This window comes from Lactuca serriola, chromosome 8 (genome assembly GCF_051521515.1).
Source record: "Lactuca serriola cultivar US96UC23 chromosome 8, Lser_US96UC23_V15, whole genome shotgun sequence".
In the NCBI taxonomy this organism is placed as follows: domain Eukaryota; kingdom Viridiplantae; phylum Streptophyta; class Magnoliopsida; order Asterales; family Asteraceae; genus Lactuca; species Lactuca serriola.
Window position 1 is genome coordinate 171,084,307 of NC_136415.1, and position 22,554 is coordinate 171,106,860.

General features: G+C 36.0%; 1 pseudogene; it reads right to left on the reverse strand.

The window, feature by feature from the left end:
• Positions 1-1,747: 1,747 nt before the first annotated feature.
• On the reverse strand, positions 1,748-3,257 carry LOC145066124 (CBL-interacting serine/threonine-protein kinase 14 pseudogene; annotated as a pseudogene).
• Positions 3,258-22,554: the final 19,297 nt, after the last annotated feature.

Here is a 22,554-nt window from a genome sequence, read left to right on the forward strand (position 1 = left end):
AAAGTTTAGTCCTTAGGGTTTTAAATTTTCATACATGATCCATTTGCTTTCAAAACTTTTGAAGATTGGTCCTTATTACTAACCTCGCTAAGTTTTTTCCATTAATTGAAGGGTATTTTCGTCATTTCATTATCATAGGAACCATTTATGATGTTTTTTTTAAATGAAATAATATGCAAATGAGTGTCTCCTTCTTTTTCTCTCTCTCTCTCTCTCTCTCTCTCTCTCTATATATATATATATATATATATATATATATATATATATATATATATATATATATATATATATATATATATATATATATATATATATATATATATATATATATATATATATATATATATATCATCTTTTTCCTTTCAGACTCAAACCACACATACTTAACACATAGATACCGAAAATTAATAACACACAAAATTAAGTATCGATACGTGCACTAAAAATCTACAAAATTGAGCATCGAGCGCATACACCCCCCATAACTATTTCCAGATATGAAGCTTTAGAAGAAGAAGAAGAAGCAAGATTTTGATGTTTTTCTCATTCGACGGTGGAAGCAATTGGAAGAGGGGTCCCGATCTTGGAAAGGGTAGAGAGTGCAGGTGAGGAACAAGAAGAAGAAGAAGGGGTGGAGGAAGTCGACTCGATTCAAGTGAGGGATTCATTTTGGGGATTTAATTATTGAGAGGAGTCACTACCACCATTGCCCGTTTCCCTAAAATTTAGATGTTAGGATATACATCACCACCACGCCCTGAAGATGAAAAAGGAAGAAATCGATGTCGGTTCAGGAAGGTGATAAACAAGCTGATATGGGTGTAAAGTCATCGGCGCCGGAAAAATCTGACCCAATTTGTTGTCGTTTTATGCAACCGAACTCCCACCATTGAAGCTGTTTGAAGAGCCACCGACAACCATATCAAGATCGCCTTACCCTTCTTCTTGTGCTTCTCATCCGGTGAACCACTGCCACCGCCATACTCTTCTCCAGCAAGACAGCCGCTAACAATGCTTTGGGTGTGATTCCAACATCCTACTACTCCTCCATCCTTCCAATTTAACGCATGCGAAATCGAAATCCGTAAATGTATGTGTTATGCTTTTATGTTGGGTTCAAATCGTTTGGTCTGTGTGGTGTATATATGTTTTGGTTGTTTTCTATTCTTTCTGGATTTGTTTACACTAACAGATCATGTGGGTTTCGTTTTCTTCATATGGATTTATTCATTTCTTCATCCAGAAAGCTATAGGTTTGGATATTGATTTGGTTTTATCGGTTCTTTTTGTTTCTTATTTATTTGAATGTTGTGTTTAAGAATCCGTGAATTGAGGCAAAAAAGAAACAATCTGGTATAGAGTTTAAAGCTTCATAGTTTACATATGGAGAGAGAGAGAGAGAGAGGAACTCCTCTCTCTCTCTCTCTCTCTCCCCCCTCCCTTGCACATTATTTTATTTATTTATTTTTTTTAAAAAATAAGTGAAAACATTATAAATATTCCCTTTGGTAGTGAAAATGACAAAAATGTCCTTCAGTTAACGGATAAAATTTAACGAAATTAGCAATAAGGATCAATCGTCAAAAGTTTTGAAAGCATAAGGATCATCTATAAAATTTATAAACCCTTGGACTAAAATTCAGATTTGAAAAATCCACGAGGACCATTTATGATTTATGATTTTTTTTATTGTTTTGATACCTCTTGACGTTACTACAGGTGTCAATATTTATATAGAAGGAATCCATGGATATTAATTTTTTAAAGTGTTATTTAAGATTAAAAAAATAAAAAGAACAAAAAAAGAAAAAACTAACACGGCATACAAATGTACTGTTCAGCTGTTATTGTCATTTACCGGCAACCGAACCGTCCGGTTGATAAATCAAATTACACAACTGCGGCCTTAACCGATCTTTCCACATTTCTGGACCCGGTTCACTTTCACATTCCCTCCACCTAACCTCCACCACCACTAACTCGTCAGTCAACCGTTTAACCTCCAAAGTTAATGTGAAATTACCATACTGCCCTCCGTCAACCTTTACACACCATTTTCTCCTTGTAGCCACCGTCAAGCTTTCCTCCTCCGCCGCGTCCGCCACTCTCTCGATGATCTCCTCCGGAGAAACCGTCGATAGAAACATCTCACCGGAATCTTGTTCATCGAACAAACCTGACAGATTATACCCGGACGAAAACGAGATTATGTCGAACGCGTTTAGATTCTTCAAATTGCCGCTCCGGCCGACGTCGTCGCCGTCTTTCGTCTCGAAATGATCGGATGAAAAGCTGGCGTCTTTGTATCCGATTTTGAACCAGGGATCTTTGATGATTTCCTCGACGGTGATTCTCGTTTGAGGATTCGTGTCGAGAAGACGAAGTAGGAAACGTTTTAGCTCCGGCGACGTCCATTTCGGAACACGAAATTCTCCTTTGTAAATTTTCCGATACATCACCATTAGATTTGGATCGTTAAAGGGTAGATAACCGGCGTTGAGGACATATAAGATGATCCCACAAGACCAAATATCCACCTTCGCTCCGTCGTAGCCTTTCTTCGCTAAAATCTCCGGCGCCACGTAAGCAGGTGTACCACACATCGTGTGGAGGAGTGCGTCGGAATGAGCCTGCTCAGTCACCGCCGATAATCCGAAATCCGTAACCTTGAGGTTCCAATGCTCGTCCAGGAGGAGGTTTTCCGGTTTCAGGTCACGGTGGTAGACGCCGCGTGAGTGGCAGTAACCGATGGCGGATATCAGTTGCTGGAAATACCGACGGCTGAGATCCTCACTGAAACGCGATTTAGCGACCTTTGAAAACAGCTCACCTCCTTTAGCGAACTCCAAGACGAAGTAGATTTTCTTCTGGTTTGCCAGCACTTCCTGGAGACGAACGATGTTGGGGTGGCGCAACCGTCGCATGGCGGAGATCTCACGCTTGACATGTCCAGCTAAACCACCATTTACGATCCTTTGTTTGTTGATGGCTTTAATGGCGACACTTGTTTCTGCCTCAATATCCCAGCCATGGTAGACCTTAGCAAAAGCTCCATAGCCGAGGAGCTTCCCTACCTCGTATTTTCCGAAGAGGATTTTCTCTGCCGCCTGCTGCAACTGTTCGCCGGCGTAATCTCCTAAAGCCGGCGACATCTGAAATGGATCATAAAAGAGAAAATGAAAAATTCCGAAGAGGTAAATGAGTGGGTTTTGATGGAGGTGGAAGGAAGGTTTGGATGTACCTCAAGACATGTTACTGGCATGTGGCTATTTATTGGGTTTCTTGTAAGCCATCAGTTGTTTTCACATATCAATTATTATGCAAAAAAATATATGACTATTAATTTGATTATGTAATATATGCTTTTTAAAACTATTTATCTTTATATATTCAAATGATTAAAGTGGTATTTAACCACATGATTGAATAAAGAGCTTCACAATTGAATAGTTATGACGGCAGTCATATTTAATTACATTTCATATTCAACCTTAGTAGTTATCGAAAACAAGTTAATTACTGATAAATATTATTACTCTTTTTTATTAAATCGTTTTTTACTCTTCTTAGGTCAACTTCACCATTCGTATTAACTCACTCCATTAGATTTCAATATGGTAATTTGTAAACAAATCAACCAACTAATGACCACTTGTTCTGATACAAGTCGCTCATGAATTTCCGAGAACCTTTTAAATAAAATAAAAACAAATTGATAATTTTTAACAATATTGTGTAAATCTTTGTGTGCCCCATTTAGTATAGTTTCTTAAGTTCTCACATGGCTATGTTTGACGTGAAAAGCTAGTCGTTAGGTGAAAAACTATTTGATGTTTGAAAAGCTACCTGTTAAATAAAAAGTTAATGGGTAGCTGAAAACTAACTGATTAAAAATAACTTTTGATAAAAATAGTTGAAAGATATAAAAGGATATTTAAAAGAATATGTATGTGTTTATATAATTAATTAAGGGTTATGTTTGGAAAATTTTAAAAAACTAGTGTAATTAGCATTTTAAAAAGCTAGCTTATAAGCTACTTTTTGGCTTGTCAAAAATGACAACTTAAAAAAACTCCAAAAATAAGCTAGATTATCTGCTAGATGTGACACACCAAACACAACTTAATAGGTCTTGATAACAATTTATGAATGTGTTTTTTCTTCATGAATCTTAATAACTTGTTTGTTCTGGATATATAGTTCAACCATGATTGCATGCATTCATAAATTAATATCGCAAAATACTCAAAGAGGATCATAATTAAGTCTATATAAAGGTTTGGAGTTTCATTTTCTATCTTAAGGGACCTCATAATATTCACAATGTGATTCTTGGCATGTATAAGAATTATGGAAAACATGATTGTTAGCTAACTTTTGATATCTAAATTCTCATAGAGAATAAAACATCATTAAGGTTGTAATGTTATGAGAAAATGACATTGTAGCACAATCAAGTTTGTGTTTTGCTCTTATTTGGCCATTAAAGTTATTTGACGCAATAAGTTACTAGATTTGTAAAATCGATGTCAATTAAGCCCATATGAAACAAGTGAATGTGTCATCTGGTTATCCCGCTTATGTGGAGTGTCACATTAGATTTAAGTCACTAATACTTGCTCACGTGGTGCTGACATGGCATCAATGTGTTAATTTAGACATTATGAAACAATGTCCCACCATCACCACATCATATCACCGCTACCACCATTATCCGCCTGCCATCATCTTTGTACACCACCATCAATCATCTTCCTCTAACCATTATGGGCATACCAAAATTAACACTAAACCTAGAAAAAAAGATCATATTGAATACAGAAAAAATCCAGAAGAAAAGAGCATCAGATGAAATCAACTAGCATAACAAATGAAATCAGTAGCATTAATAAGTACAAAAAACCCTAGAAAAAGAGAAACATAATATGAGATCAATAGCGTTAATGATATTAACTAACAACCAATTTATTGAATAAATAATCAAACCATCATTCATGAAAAGCGAGTGTAACGCCCGCGTTTCCAAGCTATGCATTATTGTTGATGTAATATTCTAGGTTAACCTTTGTAACCCATTTTGAAATAATAATAATATATTATTTGAGTATTATGTGTTTTATGCTTAATTGCTTAATTATGTGGCTTGAATGAATTAAGAATGAAAATAAGTGTGAAAATGAAATGTTAGATAAGCCCGATATCGATACATGAAGACGTAGTGGTTGTAACGAGGTTTCCGAAAATATAAAGAATGCTGAAATCTGAGTTATAACATGTCGAAGTTTCGCAACAGAACGGGTACGACACAGCGCGACGTAAATAGTGAATTTACGATAAAGCGATATTTAGCCTTAGTGATCTAAACGAAAGTCGTAAAATACGTTAAACCGCGAGCGTGCATAAAAAGAACGCCCAAATCTGACTTCGTATGAGGAAGTTATGTTTTTTCGAAGTTTCAGCTTAGCAATAGACAACCCGAAGTTCGAATATGAGATCGAGCGATATTTAGCCAAAAATTTCTAAATGAGAATTGAAGATCTCATCAATAGTAGTGCAACGACGGAAAGACAGACGAAAACGGACGTCAGACGAAGGAGGTATGATTTTCTAACGGAGTTTTCCTGTTCCGACCTACTAAAAATAATATAATAAATATATAATAAAAAAATAAAGTCAAAATTAGCCGAAGGAGTCTAAAGGAAAGTTGTAGATCTTGTTTTTAACTACGCGTGGAAAAAAAAGAATGTCGAAAACGGAGCTCGTATGCAAAAGTTATGAATTTTTGAAGTTCGGGGTGCGAACCCCAACACAGTGTCAGAGTTCACGACGTGAAAACAATGTTCACGATGTGAACTCAGTACTGACGCCTTCTAGAGAAAGTGGACTGATGACGAACGCAATGACGACTTCCTGACTGAACTCACGACGTGAATTTTGGGATTTCACGACGTGAATTCAGTATTTCAGCCCTATAAATAGAAATCGAAGGGCAACCGATTTTGGTTGCTATTCCCTTCACTTTCTCACTCCCTAAACCCTCTCTGGTCATCTTGAAGTACCCCCGAAGCCCCGGTATCATCCCGAGACCCGAATCAAGTCCCGAAGCCCGAAGATCCAGAGAAGAAAAGAGTTTCCGAGCCGAAGTTCTGCCTACGAGAAGCCCGTTGTGTGAAGATCTTCCAAATCTACCGAAGAATACTAATTCTGCAAGCTGTAGTGTTGTCTGATCATCTTCTGATCAAGTGAGTGTGTGGTTACTTCTTCTAACACATAAATATGAAGTATTTGCTTTGAAATACGTGTTATGTGTATATATATTGTTGTTTATTTGAAGTGAGTGTATATTTCTTTTCTTCTAACACACTTATACAAAGTATTCTATATAAAATTTACATTATTTGTTTATTTGAAATAAGTGTTGAATAAATGTTTTATACAAATTTTAAACTGTGTATGTATTTTTATCTACAAAAGTGTTGGGTAAAGCATGGGTAGATAGTTGATGTGTGTTAAAATGAGAGAGGCCTCGATGTTGTTGTTTTTTATTCAGTCATCTAGTGGAGTTTAGATGACGATCACGAACTTTTCTAGACAGTCTCGTGGAACGCTAGTAGGCTCGCCACCTGTAGGTGTTAATGAACTTGGGTGTTCATTCGTTGTACTCCATCCCCCTCATGGTTACCTTATTTGACATATATTGCTGGGAAACCCCCGAATGCATGTGTTGTCGCCCCGATGAAATATTCTTAGACTAGGTCCCTTGAGTTAGATGTTTTAGGGACGTAAAATGAGGATATCGGGAATGGGTAATTGGGTTTTTGTTGGTTGATGGAATTAAAAATAATTATTTATTGCGGGTTGAAAACCCTACATGCTCGCCAGGCTCCCAAGCCTGACCCACTCAGTTTTCTTTGTATTACAGGTAGTGGCGCCAGAGCATAAGTTGGATGACTTGTCAAGTTATTTTTGGATTATGGACCTATTGTTTTATATAATTGTTGTAAGGTCTGTAATGTAATGTTTATGCTTTTGATCTGTTTATCGGAACATGACATCCTGAGTTTTGTTATATAATGAAAATACATTTCTTTAAGAAATGCTTTGGTAAATCTTATTTTATCATATTTCGTTTTAGGAAAAAATTCCGCAACTCTTTTAATCAAAGGATTACTCTGAAATTATTTTAAAAGCATAAATTAAACCAGTCTTTTTTGCCGTGATTTTGGGGATGTCACAGCGAGCAAGTTTGTCTTTAAATGCAGTGATTCTCGTAACTTCAAGCAATTCATTGAACAAAGGAGCCAACATCATTGACTTTCAATATCTACTCACATACATTATTTATTCTCTCTACTTCTTACAAAATTCGACTACCTGTCTTCGAGATAAAAATTGATTTGAAATCCAAGCTTACATTGGGAACCGAATAGAAATGGGCTTAATAATGTAATTTTCGATCTCAATCATTTTCCGAAATGGGATCAAATGGGTACCACACAAGAGAAGGACTTCCGATTGACAAGTTTTTTGAGACGGGATCGGATGGGTACCAGATAGGAGACATCGTAGGGAGGTTGATGCCATATGAGTGGAGGAGTATATTATATGATGATGTCACCATAGGAGAAGGAGCTACAAATAATAATAATAATAATAATAATAATAATAATAATAATAATAATAATAATAATAATAATAATAATAATAATAAGAAGAAGAAGAAGAAGTGGGAATCAACGAATACCATATTACGAATCAAACAAGATCCGATTAAGATCATCTTGATTCTTAGATCTAGGTTTGATTTGTATTTGCTTGAATTTCATTATGGATCCAATACTTTTCGTGGATACAGAGGTTCTTGAAGCACTATGATAAATATGTTGTCTAAAATCAAAATAGAAAATGACAATGATGGCAGTTAGAGCCGGAAAAAATTGACGCAACCAATCAACCCAATCTAAAATTAACAGTTTGAAATCCAAGACCTAGGGAAATGAATAGAAATGGGTTTAATAATGCAATTTTCGATCTCAATCATTTTCCGAAAGGGGATCAAATGGGTACCACACAAGAGAAGGACTTCCGATTGACAAGTTTTCCGAGACGGGATCGAATGGGTACCAGATAGGAGACATCGTAGGGAGGTTAATGTCATATGAGTGGAGGAGTATATCAGATGATGATGTCAACATAGGAGAATGAGCTACAAAGAAGAAGAAGAAGAAGAAGAAGAAGAAGAAGAAGAAAAAGAAGTGGGAATCAACAAATACCATATTACGAATCAAACAAGAGCCGATTAAGATCATCTTGATTCTTAGATCTGGGTTTGATTTGTATTTACTTGAATTTCATTATGGATCAAATACTTTTTGTGGATACAAAGGTTCTTTAAGCACTATGATAAATATGTTGTCTAAAATCAAAACAAAAAATAACAATGATGCCAGTTAGAGCCGGAAAAGATTGACGCAACCAGTCAACCCAATCTAAAATTAACAGTTTGGGTTGATATTTTCAACATGTTTACGTTAAATATGTCAACCCGTCTAATTAATTTATTTAAATAGGTTGGGTTGGGTAAAAGTTATCAATTTGTTTTAACTGTCAACCCATTTAACTTTAGTGTGTGTGTGTGTGTGTGTATATATATATATATATATATATATATATATATATATATATATATATAGAGAGAGAGAGAGAGAGAATTTATTAATTATTTAAATATTATCATGTATTAATCTAAATATAATTTATAAATTATAAGGTTGTATTATTATTTATGATTTTTAAAAAATGCAATCCTATTTCCCATATTTTTTTGGTGCGGACTACATTAATGACTCTCCAAAATTACTTTGAAACTAAACATTTTTAATGTTATTTGAACAATTTATTTGTATCTGTGAATTATTATTATGCTTTGTCATACTTTGAAATTTTATTTTTGTTCGGAAATTGTAACACCCATTTCAGGATGAGCTAATACGTTATTATTATTTTTTAAGTCTTCATTTTGGGTGGCCAAGGCGTGGCAGCTGATTTGGATAAAACCCTAGATTCTCGGGTTAGACCCCTATTTAAAGGAAGTGATGGCTAGGGTGTCCTCCACCCTCAACCTCTATGGTCTCCAGAAAGCATCTTTGTGAAACCCTAGCCTCCCTAATTGAGTGTTGAGCTCTTTTTAGTGTTTTGTTGCATTTTGAAGGAAGAAGAAGGTGTTAGCCAAAGGATGAAGTAACAACTCCTCTCTGTAACTTCCTAAAAAACAAGGTAAAACTTTCATTTTTAAAATCAAGCCAAAGACCATAATTGTTACAAAACATAGTTTCCAAAAGTTATAATTACAAATCAGAGTATCCCCAAAATCAAATATCATGAAATATGTAGGATGTGCACGATCAAGCCTTCGGCTGTCCCCGATCATTTGAAGCACATGAAACCATAACAATCAAATTTTATGCTAAAGATTAGTGCGTTCCTCCAAAGTACCACACACTACCAAACAAATAACATCATTCAAATAGGAGCCTTCATCCTGACTGTACCGCCTCGTAGGGCTTACAACCTACCTGGACTGCTCTCCGGGCCTTCATCCTGACTGGACCGTGGGACATCCACAATATTCAAGGTCATTTAAAAAAAATATGCTTATTTAAAAATCAGAGTATTCATTTTAAAGAATAGTATTGTAGAATTTGTTCCCAGAAAACATGATAAATATATTATCAAAGTATTTCTAAAGAAATGTATCTTGTTTATGTTAAAACTTTAGGATGTCATCGTTAATAAACATAAGCATACACAGACCTTACATTCATTTACACTAGTGATTTACATCTTCTATGATCTTTCAGTGTAATGTAGCTTCATATCGACACCTTTGATACAAATAAACTGAGTGGGTCAGGTTAGGAAACCTGATGTATAGGGTTTTCAACCCACCATAATAAAATTATTATGTTTCATCATTAAACAATTCACCCAATTGCTCATCCCCATTATCTTCTTTATTCTTAAGTATCTTCCCTATGAATCATCTATTCCTCAATATTTATTCTTAAGGATTGTCCTAAGGAATAGGCACGAAGTCCATCGCTGTCGGGGTTTATTTAATGGGCACTAGGTCCATAGCTGCAAATGTTCATTTGTGAGGCACTAAATCCATAGTTGCTAGGGTTTATCTATTTTATTGACAGTATTATTTTAGGGAGTCCACTCACAATGCATGTCAATGGGTTTTTAGAGTACATCTGGTGAGCACGTCGTTCACAACACCTACAGGTTGCAAGCCTGCTAGTGTTTCACTGGACTGTCTACAATAGTCTGTGGTTGTCATCTATACTCTGCTAGATGACTGGGCATCGCTTGGGTCATCGCTTCTCATCATTTTTCAGATCTCATCATCTATATCGTCTTTCATCTCATCTTTCATATATCACCTCATCTCATATTTAATCTACCCATCTTTACCCATCATAATTATAGATATAAAATATGTATGCGTTTAAATCGAATAGAACATGTATATTTTGTTCATCCAACATAGATATCAAGAACACATATAAGATGCACACATAACACGTAATTTATATTAAATACTTCATATCTATGTGTAAGATGAAAGTAACTATGCACTCACTTGTTAAAGTGATGATTCAAAACTCGGGCAGCGCTTCGCTTCTAAAAATTTTATTTCCATCGACGAAACCTAGTATTATTACTGCTAGATTTTAGTCTAATATTTATTGCAACTATTTATGAGCGATATTGTTTTATAAGTGTTAAACAATAGTTTTCAACCACTATGTACAGACAGGGTGAGACATGAAACATTGAAGGGTAGGATTGTTTTAGCATTATAGCACTTCTGAAATCTTACAACCCTATGCAGTCCTTCAAACCAGATTCCCCGTACCGTGAGTAGTTAAAAGATATTATAATAACAATTTTTATATTATATTTTATAATATATTGTTTATAAGTTCATAATAATGATATTGAACTTAAACATAAACTATACTTAAAGTAGGGTGAGCATAACTCACTTACTAGGAGGTTTAGCCAGCAAAATGGCCTCTACGGGGGCAGAGCTTCCGAGCCGAAAGCTCTTCTTCTTGGAGCCTTCTAGTGCTCCAGGACTTGTCTCATAACACTTGGGAAGTACTTGGGGTTGGGGAAGGTTTAGAGAGAAGTTAGAGAGAGAGAGAGAGAGAGAGAGAGAGGCTAAGGTGTGAAGAAAATAAGAGAACCTCACATGCTATTTATAGGCTGGAAATTGACCCAAACCAGCAAGTTCTGAGCTTCCAACTCGTCAAGTTTCAGTGCCAAGTGTCACCATCTGGTGGCAAGGCGTGGGGAGGAAACAATGGTCAAGATTCTGTTACGTGTCACTCGCAGATTACTCCAAAAACTAATTATATTCTAAAATCCGTAACTTTCGCATACAGGCTCCTTTTTCGATGTTCTTTATATCCATGTGTATTCGGTAACATGATCTACAACTTTCATTTATACTCTGTCAGCTAACTTTGAATTTATTTTTAAAGTATATATTTACAGGCTTAGACAGTTAAAGTCTGTTAAAAATTCATAACTTTATCATCTGACGTCCGTTTTCGACTGTCTTTATATCATTGAGATCCTATTAATGAGATCTTTAATTCTCATTTAGGTTGGGTCGGATAAAAATCGACCGATCTAAAATTCAAATTTCGGGCTGTGCAATGCTATGCTAAATCTTAGAAAAATCATAACTTCTTCATACAAAGTCAGATTTAGACGTTCTTTTGATGTACGTTATCGGTTTAGCATATACTAAGAATTTCATTTAGATCCCTCAGGCTAAAAAGTAATTTATCAAAAATTCACATTTTTACGTTACGCGGTGGCGTGCCGGTTTAGGCGTAAAACTTTGACGGGTCATAACTTCTCAGTTATAACTCGGATTTCCGTACTCTTTATATGTATGAAACCCTTGAGACATATACTATAAATTAGTTAAGATTATTTATTCTAGCCCGAATCTGCGGGCGTTACAGACCGCCTCTCGGGCCTTCAGTCTATCCGGACTGCCCCAGGTATCTTGGCCTTCAAGACAAAGTAGGACAGCCTTAACCCAAAAAACCATAACATGTCGACATATACAATAACAATCAATAACCAAAAAGTACATGTAATCTTAAAGATCTACCAGTCTAACACATACTCTATGAACACAGGTAATCAAACAGATCTATCAGTCTATCATATAACTAACATACCATTAATCCAATATACCAGGATACATAATCTAGTGGTTCGATATTGGTGCCTTCGACCCACAGGTATAGTGAGGAAAACTCACCTCACAGTTTGAAAAGATAGTTTGACAGATCACAGCTCCAACTACTAACTCTACATGTCACATATACAGCAAACAATGACCTAGTCTCAAACTACTATTCAAAATACCCAAAATACCCCCTTAGTCTTTAACGTCCCGAAAATCACGACATAAAAATTTTGTTTTTAGATTAATAAATCGTTAATACATGTATTTCCCATATATCCAAGGTAACCAAGATTTAACAAAACATCATCAAATCAGAGCAATTCACAAAATTCGGAAACATGTGGTGTGTGCTCGACAATCATCCCGAGCTCTTCTAATTGAAAACCGGAGTACCTGAAATATAAACTGAAAAATGTAAGAACAAAGCTTAGTGAGTTTCCCAAAATACCATACAACATATAACCACAGATAATCATGCAACACATATATAGTCGCCATAGGCTCCACCATGGTCTTTATCTGGAATGTCATGGGCTCCCCCATGGTCTTTATCTACAATGTCATGGGCTCCCTTCTGGTCTGACATCTAAGTGCCACAGACTCTCCTCGGGATCTTCCATGCAAGTATCACAGAGACAACTACAATACCACATAACACTTAATGGGCCGGCATTAGTGCCATCGGCCTATGGATATAGTGAGAAGACTCACCTCAGACAGTTGAAACCCACAGATACTCTCAGACTGCAGATCTTCTAAGAAATATCCCCGCGCTATCAAACAAATAACACCCAATTAGCAATTGGGATTCAAACCTAATCTAATAATCCATATATGGGGTAAAAAAGCATTTTACCCCTCATCTTGTTTGGTCCAAGACTAAAGCCCAAACTTTCAATCTTAAAGGCCCACAAACCAATAATCATCCTAAGCCCACTTATGGCCTAATTTCCAATTGGGCCCAAACCCTTACTTGGTTCGTACCCTAAAGCCCACTACTTATCCCTAATCTAGAACACACATTCTCAGATGGCCCAACAAAGCCCCGATCAACCAAGCCCAAAAGGTATCCGAAACCAAAGCCCAAATACGCAAAACCCACTCAGACTGAGTACGCAGGGCGTACAAGCACGTATGCATAATGTTCTCACATGAAGGTTTGTACGTTGTGCATACCTTCTTGTACGACCAAAATACTCACCTTATTCATCCTAAACCCGATTTTCACATATTCCATTAAGACAAAGCTTTCCAAACCACAGATCTTAGCTCCTTGAGCTAGAATACCATGTAAAGTTGCCGACTTTACGTTCATACATGACTAGAAGAAGCTCTTAAGCTTAAAATGGATTTATTGGTTGACTTAATGCATGGATGACTCCATAATATTCATAAATCTTGTACCTTTATGATCAAGGATAGCAAAACAAACTTAGATCTGAAAGGATGAACCCATAAACAACCGAACTCATTCATAATCTCAAAAAGGAAGACCAAAATCATAATAAGCTAGCCATGAAAATAAATAATAATACATAAGCCAAGATGCAAACTTGTTACCTCAAAAAGCTTCCCCACAAGGTGATGATTCTGGATCCAAAGCTTTCCCACCAAGAAAAATGACTTCAAACTTCTCTTCTTTCCTTCCCAAGGGAAAAAATGAGGATCGAAGCTTCCCAATAGCTCAAGAACACCGCCAAGAGGCTACAAGGTCGATTAGGGTTTTTAGTAGGGGTGTAAATGAGACGAGCTACTCGTGAGCTACTCGGGATCGACTCGTTAAAAGCTCGACTCGAGATCGAATTAAACGAGCCTGATTCGAGCTTGAGCCTAAATATGAAGCTCGTTTATTAAATGAGCTCGAGCCAAGCTTCAATTAATGGGATCGCGAGCCTAAACGAGCTTAAACGAGCCTATATATACATACATACATACACACACACACACTGTCACACCCCAAAACCATGAACGGCGGAAACGTTCTGGGGCGGAGGACGTCATGTACAGTATCACAACAATGAAAAGTAGTAAACAAGCAACAACATCATACATTGCATTAATAATATAATTATTATATGAGTCTTCAACGAGCTCCATCTTCCCTAATCCTTGCATCGGTACCTATCTATGATGACCTGAGGATACAGGTAATTTTGAAAGCGAGTATCAGCTTCGAAGCTGGTGAGATCATAAGTATTTTAGTGTCTTAATTTGTATGTAATTATTTGTATGTATATGAATTGTAATTATTGAGAATGTATATGAACTGTAAGTATAAAAATGTATATGAACTGTAAGTATAAAAATGTGTATGAACTGTAAGTATAAAAATGTGTATGAACTGTAAGTATAAAAAAATGTTTTGTATGATCCTAGGAAGCCCTATGTTTCCTACTAATCGTATCCTTCTACCAAGGCATCTAGTGTCTGCGTGTATGGCTCACGTAAGAGAGTGTATCTTCCCAAATCTGACTATCATTTATCAAAATATAGCTTCTACATTACCGTGCGTCGTGTGAAAATTCACGAAGTGAATGTAATGGGAAAAGAAATAGTACTATGGTGTAGTGTCGAACTACAACCGTACCTATTACCTTAAATATAGGGTAATACTTCCGAGTACTGTAGTATTTGTAATAAATAACTACATCGGTACTCAACTGCCTTATTTGAGGGATAAGGTATAATGTGATGTCTAGATCCCAGGCTATACGCTCCCATGTCAAAGGGATTTTGGGACCTACCCACGACCTCTGCATGTATGCAAGCCGTGAGCATCTACATTACTATGATCATGTATACTCGATATAACTATCACAATTGCGTTGTGATTCATCGGTATAGTTAGATCCTGAACTGGTTCCATGCTATAGCACCTAGTGACGTCTGTCCTATGTATACGTAAGTGTGATCATGTAAGTGATCATGTAGTTGTTCTCATGTAAGTGTGATCATGTAAACATATCTATGTAATAGTATAGTAATGTACTTTAATGTTATAGTTGTAATGTACGTGCTCTCTACCTAGCAAGTATAGTAATGTACTGTAATGTTATAGCTATAATGTACGTGCTCTCTACCTAGCAAGTATAGTAATGTACTGTAATGTTATAGCTGTAATGTACGTGCTCTCTACCTAGCAAGTATAGTAATGTACAGTAATGATCTAGAAAGTATTGACTCATGAATGAACTGACTCATTGTATGATATTGCGTTCTAGTAATAGTTCTAGTATCTTCCTAAACTACCCATATGGTAGTTTACTAGTAATCTAACTTATACGTATGGACATGGATGTATACCCTTGCTACCCAAGGGCATGGGATGGACTGGAAGGGCCTTTATGACTATATATGTACATATGTTATATAACTAATATTTAAACGACCTTCGGACGAGTACCCGATATCCCACCAGACCACATCTCAAGCGCAAAAAGGAAATAGGGTGGATAGCCTTCCTAAGTCTTTTAAACATTTCTTATATAACTATACATATAGAGGCATGCAATTTATAATTTAAAAGCATAAAATAAGATTTGTAAAACCTTTGAACATAAATATTTTCTAAGAAAAGACCGACTTGATGTCGATCTATAAAATGGTTTTGAAGGCATGGGTTTGATAAAACAGTTTAGTATAAAGAACATTTGTTTGAAACACAATTGTAAATAAGTTTGAAATGTAATATACAGAGTAAAATGTACAGTATAATAAGGAGTTTTTAAACACATAAAGTGTTTATGAAAAACATTTGAAGGAAAACTGTTTGGTAAAACGGCTAATGAGTAGCCAATCATTTGAATGCTGCTTATTAATCACATGTGATTGATATAATAATTAGCATAATTCTACTTGTATCCCCCCATAAAACGTTTAAAAATAGTTTAAAACATTGATTAAAGGGTATGAACTCACCTGTAGATGGTGGTTCGGATGAACTGGACGGTGTAGGATTGTTAGGTGTCAAGTGAGGACTTGTACACACACTACGATCCTAATGAACATATAATCACACATATATGCACTCAATTAGTCTCAAATTACTAATTGATAATGTTAAGACATCCTAGACATAATAAAAACTTTATATAAGTGTTTTAAGCCCTAAGGATTGCATCTAAGCTATTGTGGGACAAGGCACTTGTGTTTAGGGTTCCAAAGGACCCCATATATGAGTTTACTCCCCATATACCATCACACATGGAGTTTACGGTTGTAAACTCTTGACTTTACGGCCGTAAACTCCCAACCATGGGTGTATTGTGTGTTTTGAAGTTCCAAATGATTCCTATAATTATTCCAACTTGGTGGTTAAATTCTTGGAAGGGTTTAAGGCATAGAAACACTCCATTTAGGAGTTTACAGCCCTAATGCCATTTACCTTAGAGTTTGCGGCCGTAAACTCTTAAGTATGGGTGTTTTTTATGCTTTCAAGTCTCTTGCACATGTGGTATAGGTTCTAGACTTTTATCCCAAGCATATGAAGGCCTTAGGCACACTTTGGTGCCTTTGTTTGATGTTCACGGCCCAAGAACCTTATTAGGGCTGTGAACTCATTTGAAGGGGTGTTTTTGATGTGTTTTAATCCTTCATTTAAGTGGGGAACAATTTCTAGTAATTGTCTAAGGCTTTAGGGGCCTTAAAAGCACCCTTTTGTGCATGATTTTGGAGTTCACGGTCCAAGATCATCTTGGGCCGTGAACTCCCAAACTTGGGTGTTTTCTTGTCCTTAATACACTCCTATATAAGTCCAAGGCAGTAGAATATCTCGGCGGAAAGGCTAGGCATTGTTTTCGGGAGTTTACCGCCCAAGAACACCTTGGGGAGTAAACTCCTAAATCTAGTGATTTAGCTATGTAATCTATGTTATGAACATATTTAAAGCTATATAACACTACTAGAGAGGGGTACTCACGATTTGGGATAAAAACCCGAAGATCCGTGAGAGAGAAAATGGCTTTTCTCTAGTTGGAAATGCGAATAATGAATGAATTTGGTTCAGAATTCTATTTATAGTCCTGAGATATTTTTGGCAGAAAATATTTTTATTCCCGAAATGAACTCTAATATCCTATAGTATTGGAATAACAGTGTTGCACAAAACCCTAGTGCATCCACTCTCCTAATATCTCCTTAAGTGTAAATCCTGAAAACTGCCAAACTTATACTCAAAGTCTGAATTTTCACTGTAACTATTCTACTTCTATTGGCTTCAAATGGTTTGTATAGAATGGAAATTTCGGGTTTTCACATCATCCCCCTATTAAAGGGAATTTCGTCCCGAAATTAGAATTTAGGCAAGGAAGTAGGTACGAATGATCGAGTCGTGAGGAGGAAACTTCCTAATTGATTGGTTCTAGCGCACCTAAGTGAAATCGGATTCTCGGTTGGACTCCCAACGAACCTTCAGTAACGGGCGATGGCGTTGCTTCGTCCGCTTGACCTCTCGGTCGAGGGTCACTACGGTTCTAATATGAAGGCGAGGATCTCGACGAGTGGACTTACTAGAGTCCTAACGGAAAGTATGGTTTCACGATCGAGACACGAAGAGTAGAATGTACGTTACTGAGTTCGCGGAGTAGGTCTAGTTTGCGAGATACAGGACTGATTCTGGTAAGAATCTCGGAGGTCCTGTCTATCTTGGATTTAGCTTTCCACGCTTTATGAAGCGTATTAAGCCATTCCCGAGTGAGACTTGCTAAAGAGTTTGGTCTCTCACTTGGAATCTCCAAAGGTTCTTTCTCTTGCTTAACTTCCCAGTCAAGGGCCACTCCTTGCTGGGTCAAGGTCGTATGGTTTCCTGTGATTTGTGAGGGTTTCTGGATGAACTATTACTGTAGGTCTGTAAGACCTAGAATTTGGCAAAAGACTGTCGGCATCTCTGGTGTCGACAAATGCTCAACGGTTTTGACAAATGGAAAGAGTACTCAAAATTTCCCACATTACTAACAGTGTGTCATAGAAATTTGACTCTTCAATTTCAAAACTCGTGCCTAGAGAACTTCGCTAAACGTTCCTCTGTAGGAAATGTTTCCATGGGTTTTCTTCTTACTACGAGGGTAGATAAGTAAGTCATTACATGGAGAAATGACGAACTGATCCAAGTAAGAAAGACGTACCCTATTCGTTTAGCTCATGAAAGCTATGGGCGTATTGGTCCTATCCGAAGGGTATCACTACGGACTCGAAGTGTCCGCATCGAGTTCGGAAGATAGTCTTACGGACATCCTTCCCTAACACTCGAACTGGTGATATTCGGATCTCAGATCCATTTCTGAAACTAATTCTTTCCTTGCGTTTGCTCAACCATTTCATCTGTGTGCGGCCGAGATAAAGATTTCTAATGAAAAATCTTGACAGAGTCCTTGAAATCCAAGGCACATACGATGCAATCCGTCGATCTCTGGGAGAATAAGACTGGGGTTTCTCCAGGGTGAGAAGCCTAGTCTTCTTATTCTATCGCTGTGCAGTTCGTTAAGCTGTTTGTACTGTTCTGGTATCTCCATGGGTGTTTCGACTATAGGGTGATCTGTTTACAAGAGTCGTATTGGGTCCTATGTTTGTTCACATGACGATGTGATTACTTGTAGGCTCAAGCAGTTCTCCGTCCTGAAGTTCCTATTAGAATTCATACATGGTTCACAATCACAATTTCGTGTATACGAGTCGTATATAATTAAGATTGAAAAAGTAGTCGAATAACTGATTCTTCTTTAAGCTCACATCCCATCGGGGAAAAAGAAGTTAAAGTGGAATCATCAATTCTAAACCTGTAGAACCTTGATTATATATCACTCTTATGTATACATTCCTCAGTGATAGATCAATCGCATCACTACTAGAAAAAAAGCCTTTTACGACGCTCATTGCGCGTCGTAAAAGGCTTAGACGACGCGCAAATGCGCGTCAAGGAAGGCCCTGTCATAAAGAGAGATGACGCGCTTTTGCGCGTCGTCTATAGACGACGTGCATTTACGACACTCATTTACGACGCGCATTTACGACACGCGTTTACGACACGCAATGCGTATCAAGGAAGGCCCTGTCATAAAGGAAGACGACGCACATTTGCGTGTCGTAACCTTACGACGCGTGTGTTTATGACACGCAATGCGTATCAAAGAAGCCCCTGTCAAGAAAGGCCATGTCATAAATGAAGATGACACACATTTTTGCGTATCGTAATTTTAAATGTTTAAAAAAATATTATTTATAGATTTACTAATTTTCAAATTAAATTTGCATTTAATGTCTCATAACAAAAAATAAAATACTATACAAAAAATACAATCCATTGCATAAAATTTAATGTCATACAAATAGTCAATCCATGGAAAGATAAAAACAAATCAATAGAAATTGTTTTCTCCCTATACATGATTATCACATACTAAATAAGAAACTTTATTTCATATTCATAAATATGATTACATTATTCATTAAAAAACATATACCTACATCTTCGCCTAAAATGTTATTACATGATGCAAGTTGGCCACTTCATTGATGGATCACCAAGAGGAAGACCAACAACTGCCCTAAAATGTTCCATGATGTGTCCATACTCATGTCCTGTAACTTTAAACATTTAATAAAGTAAAATACCTCCTAAAATAAAATTGCACAAGAAACAACACATCATAATGAGAAATTACTAACATGAATGGAAGAAGTACACTATAAATTTGTTTTACCAAGAGTGGCATGGACGATCAGGTGCTACAAGATTATCCAAGCTGCCAAACAAAAGCCAAAACATTGGAAAAAGTTGACATAGAAAAATGTAGCATGCTTCTTTTGAAGGATTTGGCAGTGCCTGCAGATAGCTCAGAGGCAAAATTTTGACATAGAAAAATGTAGCATGCTTCTTTTGAAGTGTGACATAGCTTAGGGGCAAAAAGGTAATTTGATAGAGAAACATGATTATCTTACCATGTATGAGCAGAAGGCAAACGATAAGAGCTTCCATAAACTTTGTGAATCTGGATGGTAGTGCTAGTCTTTGGAGTAGCTTGAAATCCATTCCCAAATCCAGGCGTCATCTCCTTTCAGGCAGCCAATAAACATGTTCGTATCAGAAACAACTAATAAACCATGTTAATTCTTCAAGAAAATTTAAATAAATACACAAAGCATATGGACAATTTTATATAAAATGTAGCTATTTGGAATTCCGACATCCATGCAAGCTCTCTTACAAAGCGGGTTACTCATTTCTAGAAGGGACCTTGAAGATTCCTCCTTGTCTTATAGATAAAGGAAATGTAAGAAAAAAAATTAAGCCTTACAAAGTATATGGACAATTTTATACAAAATTCTATTGAAACAGATAGAAACTTGGGAGTATTTATATTAGGTCATATCCTAAGAAGGCCCATAAACAAGTGATATGCTTAAACAATCCTTAATTGTTTTCCAGAGTGTGGTATTTTGTTATTAACATGGAAGGCCCATAAACATCTATTATACCTGTCAAGTCTATCTGTTCCAGCCAACAGCAACAGCTTTGGGACAGGAGATGACAAAAAAATTTCTGAGAGGCCTTCATACCTGAATTTTTTTTATTTACAAAAATAGAAAGTTAAACATAATAAAAAAAATTCCTTCAATGACTACAAATATCAAAGAGTTAATTTTTACCATCCTCTCCAATATTGTTTTGTTTCCTCCAATCGTGCTCTATTTCGATAGTTGTACATACAACAGCAAGATCAATCAACTTGCACAAAAGGAATTCAATATATTTGTAAAAATATTTACAAGGGAGTTGAATTAATAATCTATTAACTTTTTTTTTCTAAATTCCAAAAAATAATTTACAAGAATCAAGATATGTTGTATAAAAATTAGGAATGACAAAAGAAAAAAGAAATTAGTTTTCAAAAAATAAGAAACCTAAAAACTTACCACTGCTGTGAGTCATCATACTTTACAGTCCCGGGAATCGATATTCGAGCAGAATCGATGTTTCTTAAAGGGCCTGATCTCACATTCCACTCAATCTATAAGTATTTACAAATTACAATTCAAATTTTATATATAAAAAAATGAACAGTTTTGTACATTCTTATAGATATATGAAATAAGTGAAGTCAAAAGGCTGATTTTACAGAAAGGGTAAAATGGTCATTCACTAACATCCAGACGATTAATCTTAACACAATCATAGGAGAAATTTGTACCTTCATCATTTGACCTGCAATCTACAATTTTTCATTTAAACTCTATGCAGCTCTAGCATCTTCAAGGCGTGCAAACTGAATAGTAACACAAAATTTATATATATGGTGGTCAAAGTTGACAAAATAGTATTTTTCACTTGCCATGGGAATCAGTCGGCTATGATTCGGATCAGAGGCCTGGAATCATCAAGGTAGAAATTAAATCAAATATGATGCCACATCACTGTTAAGTCTATAGTCAAAAGTTAAAAAAGGTCAAATAAGTTATATTTTACCTTATTTCATATAAATGAAACATGGGTGGCAAAACCTATTCAAAAAAAAGTTTAAAGTACCTAGGTGGAACAAACTTGAGACTTGGTTACTATATTATGAAATTAACCCCTTTATGTAGAAATAAAGTTGACACAACCAAAAGAAGGGTAGTATTATACTATTATAGATCATAAAAAGTATATCAACAAACAAAAAAATGACATGTGAATATGTGATGGCTAAAGAAAACAAGAAAACATTGTATTTTGCTGTTTGGTATATTAAGCTTTGTTTATATGTAAAGTTCAATAAATAAGAATCTACTACTAATTTTATGAACATCCACGTAGCTGTAAGCCTGTAATTGCAGAATAAGTAGATAAAAGAAGAAGATGAATCCAGAAACATAAGCAAACAAAGGAACACAGTTTGGCTTAAGAGATGGATATGAAAATTTTGACAGAATAGATTCCAAATTGTTAGATATATATTATATTTCTAACCTGCATATTAAATGCCACCATCTGAGCTCCATGCATCCACCCAATCAGTGGGTTGTAGTTAGATGAGTCAACTCGTATCCCTTTAGGATACACCCTCATAACATTCCTCTGGGTAAACCTATAGCAAGCTAGTTTTTAGCAAGTTTTCAATTTGAAAATGTTTATAAAAAATTAGGCAATACCTGACAATTGGAGAAGAGTCATTGAAGAAGATAATGAATTTGGAAACTATTCATAGTGGAGACTATTTACTTCTAGCTGGTATATATGCATCAGTTGGTAGATTAGAAGATGCATTTAGGGTAAGAAGAGAGATGAAAGAAAAGGGTGTTAT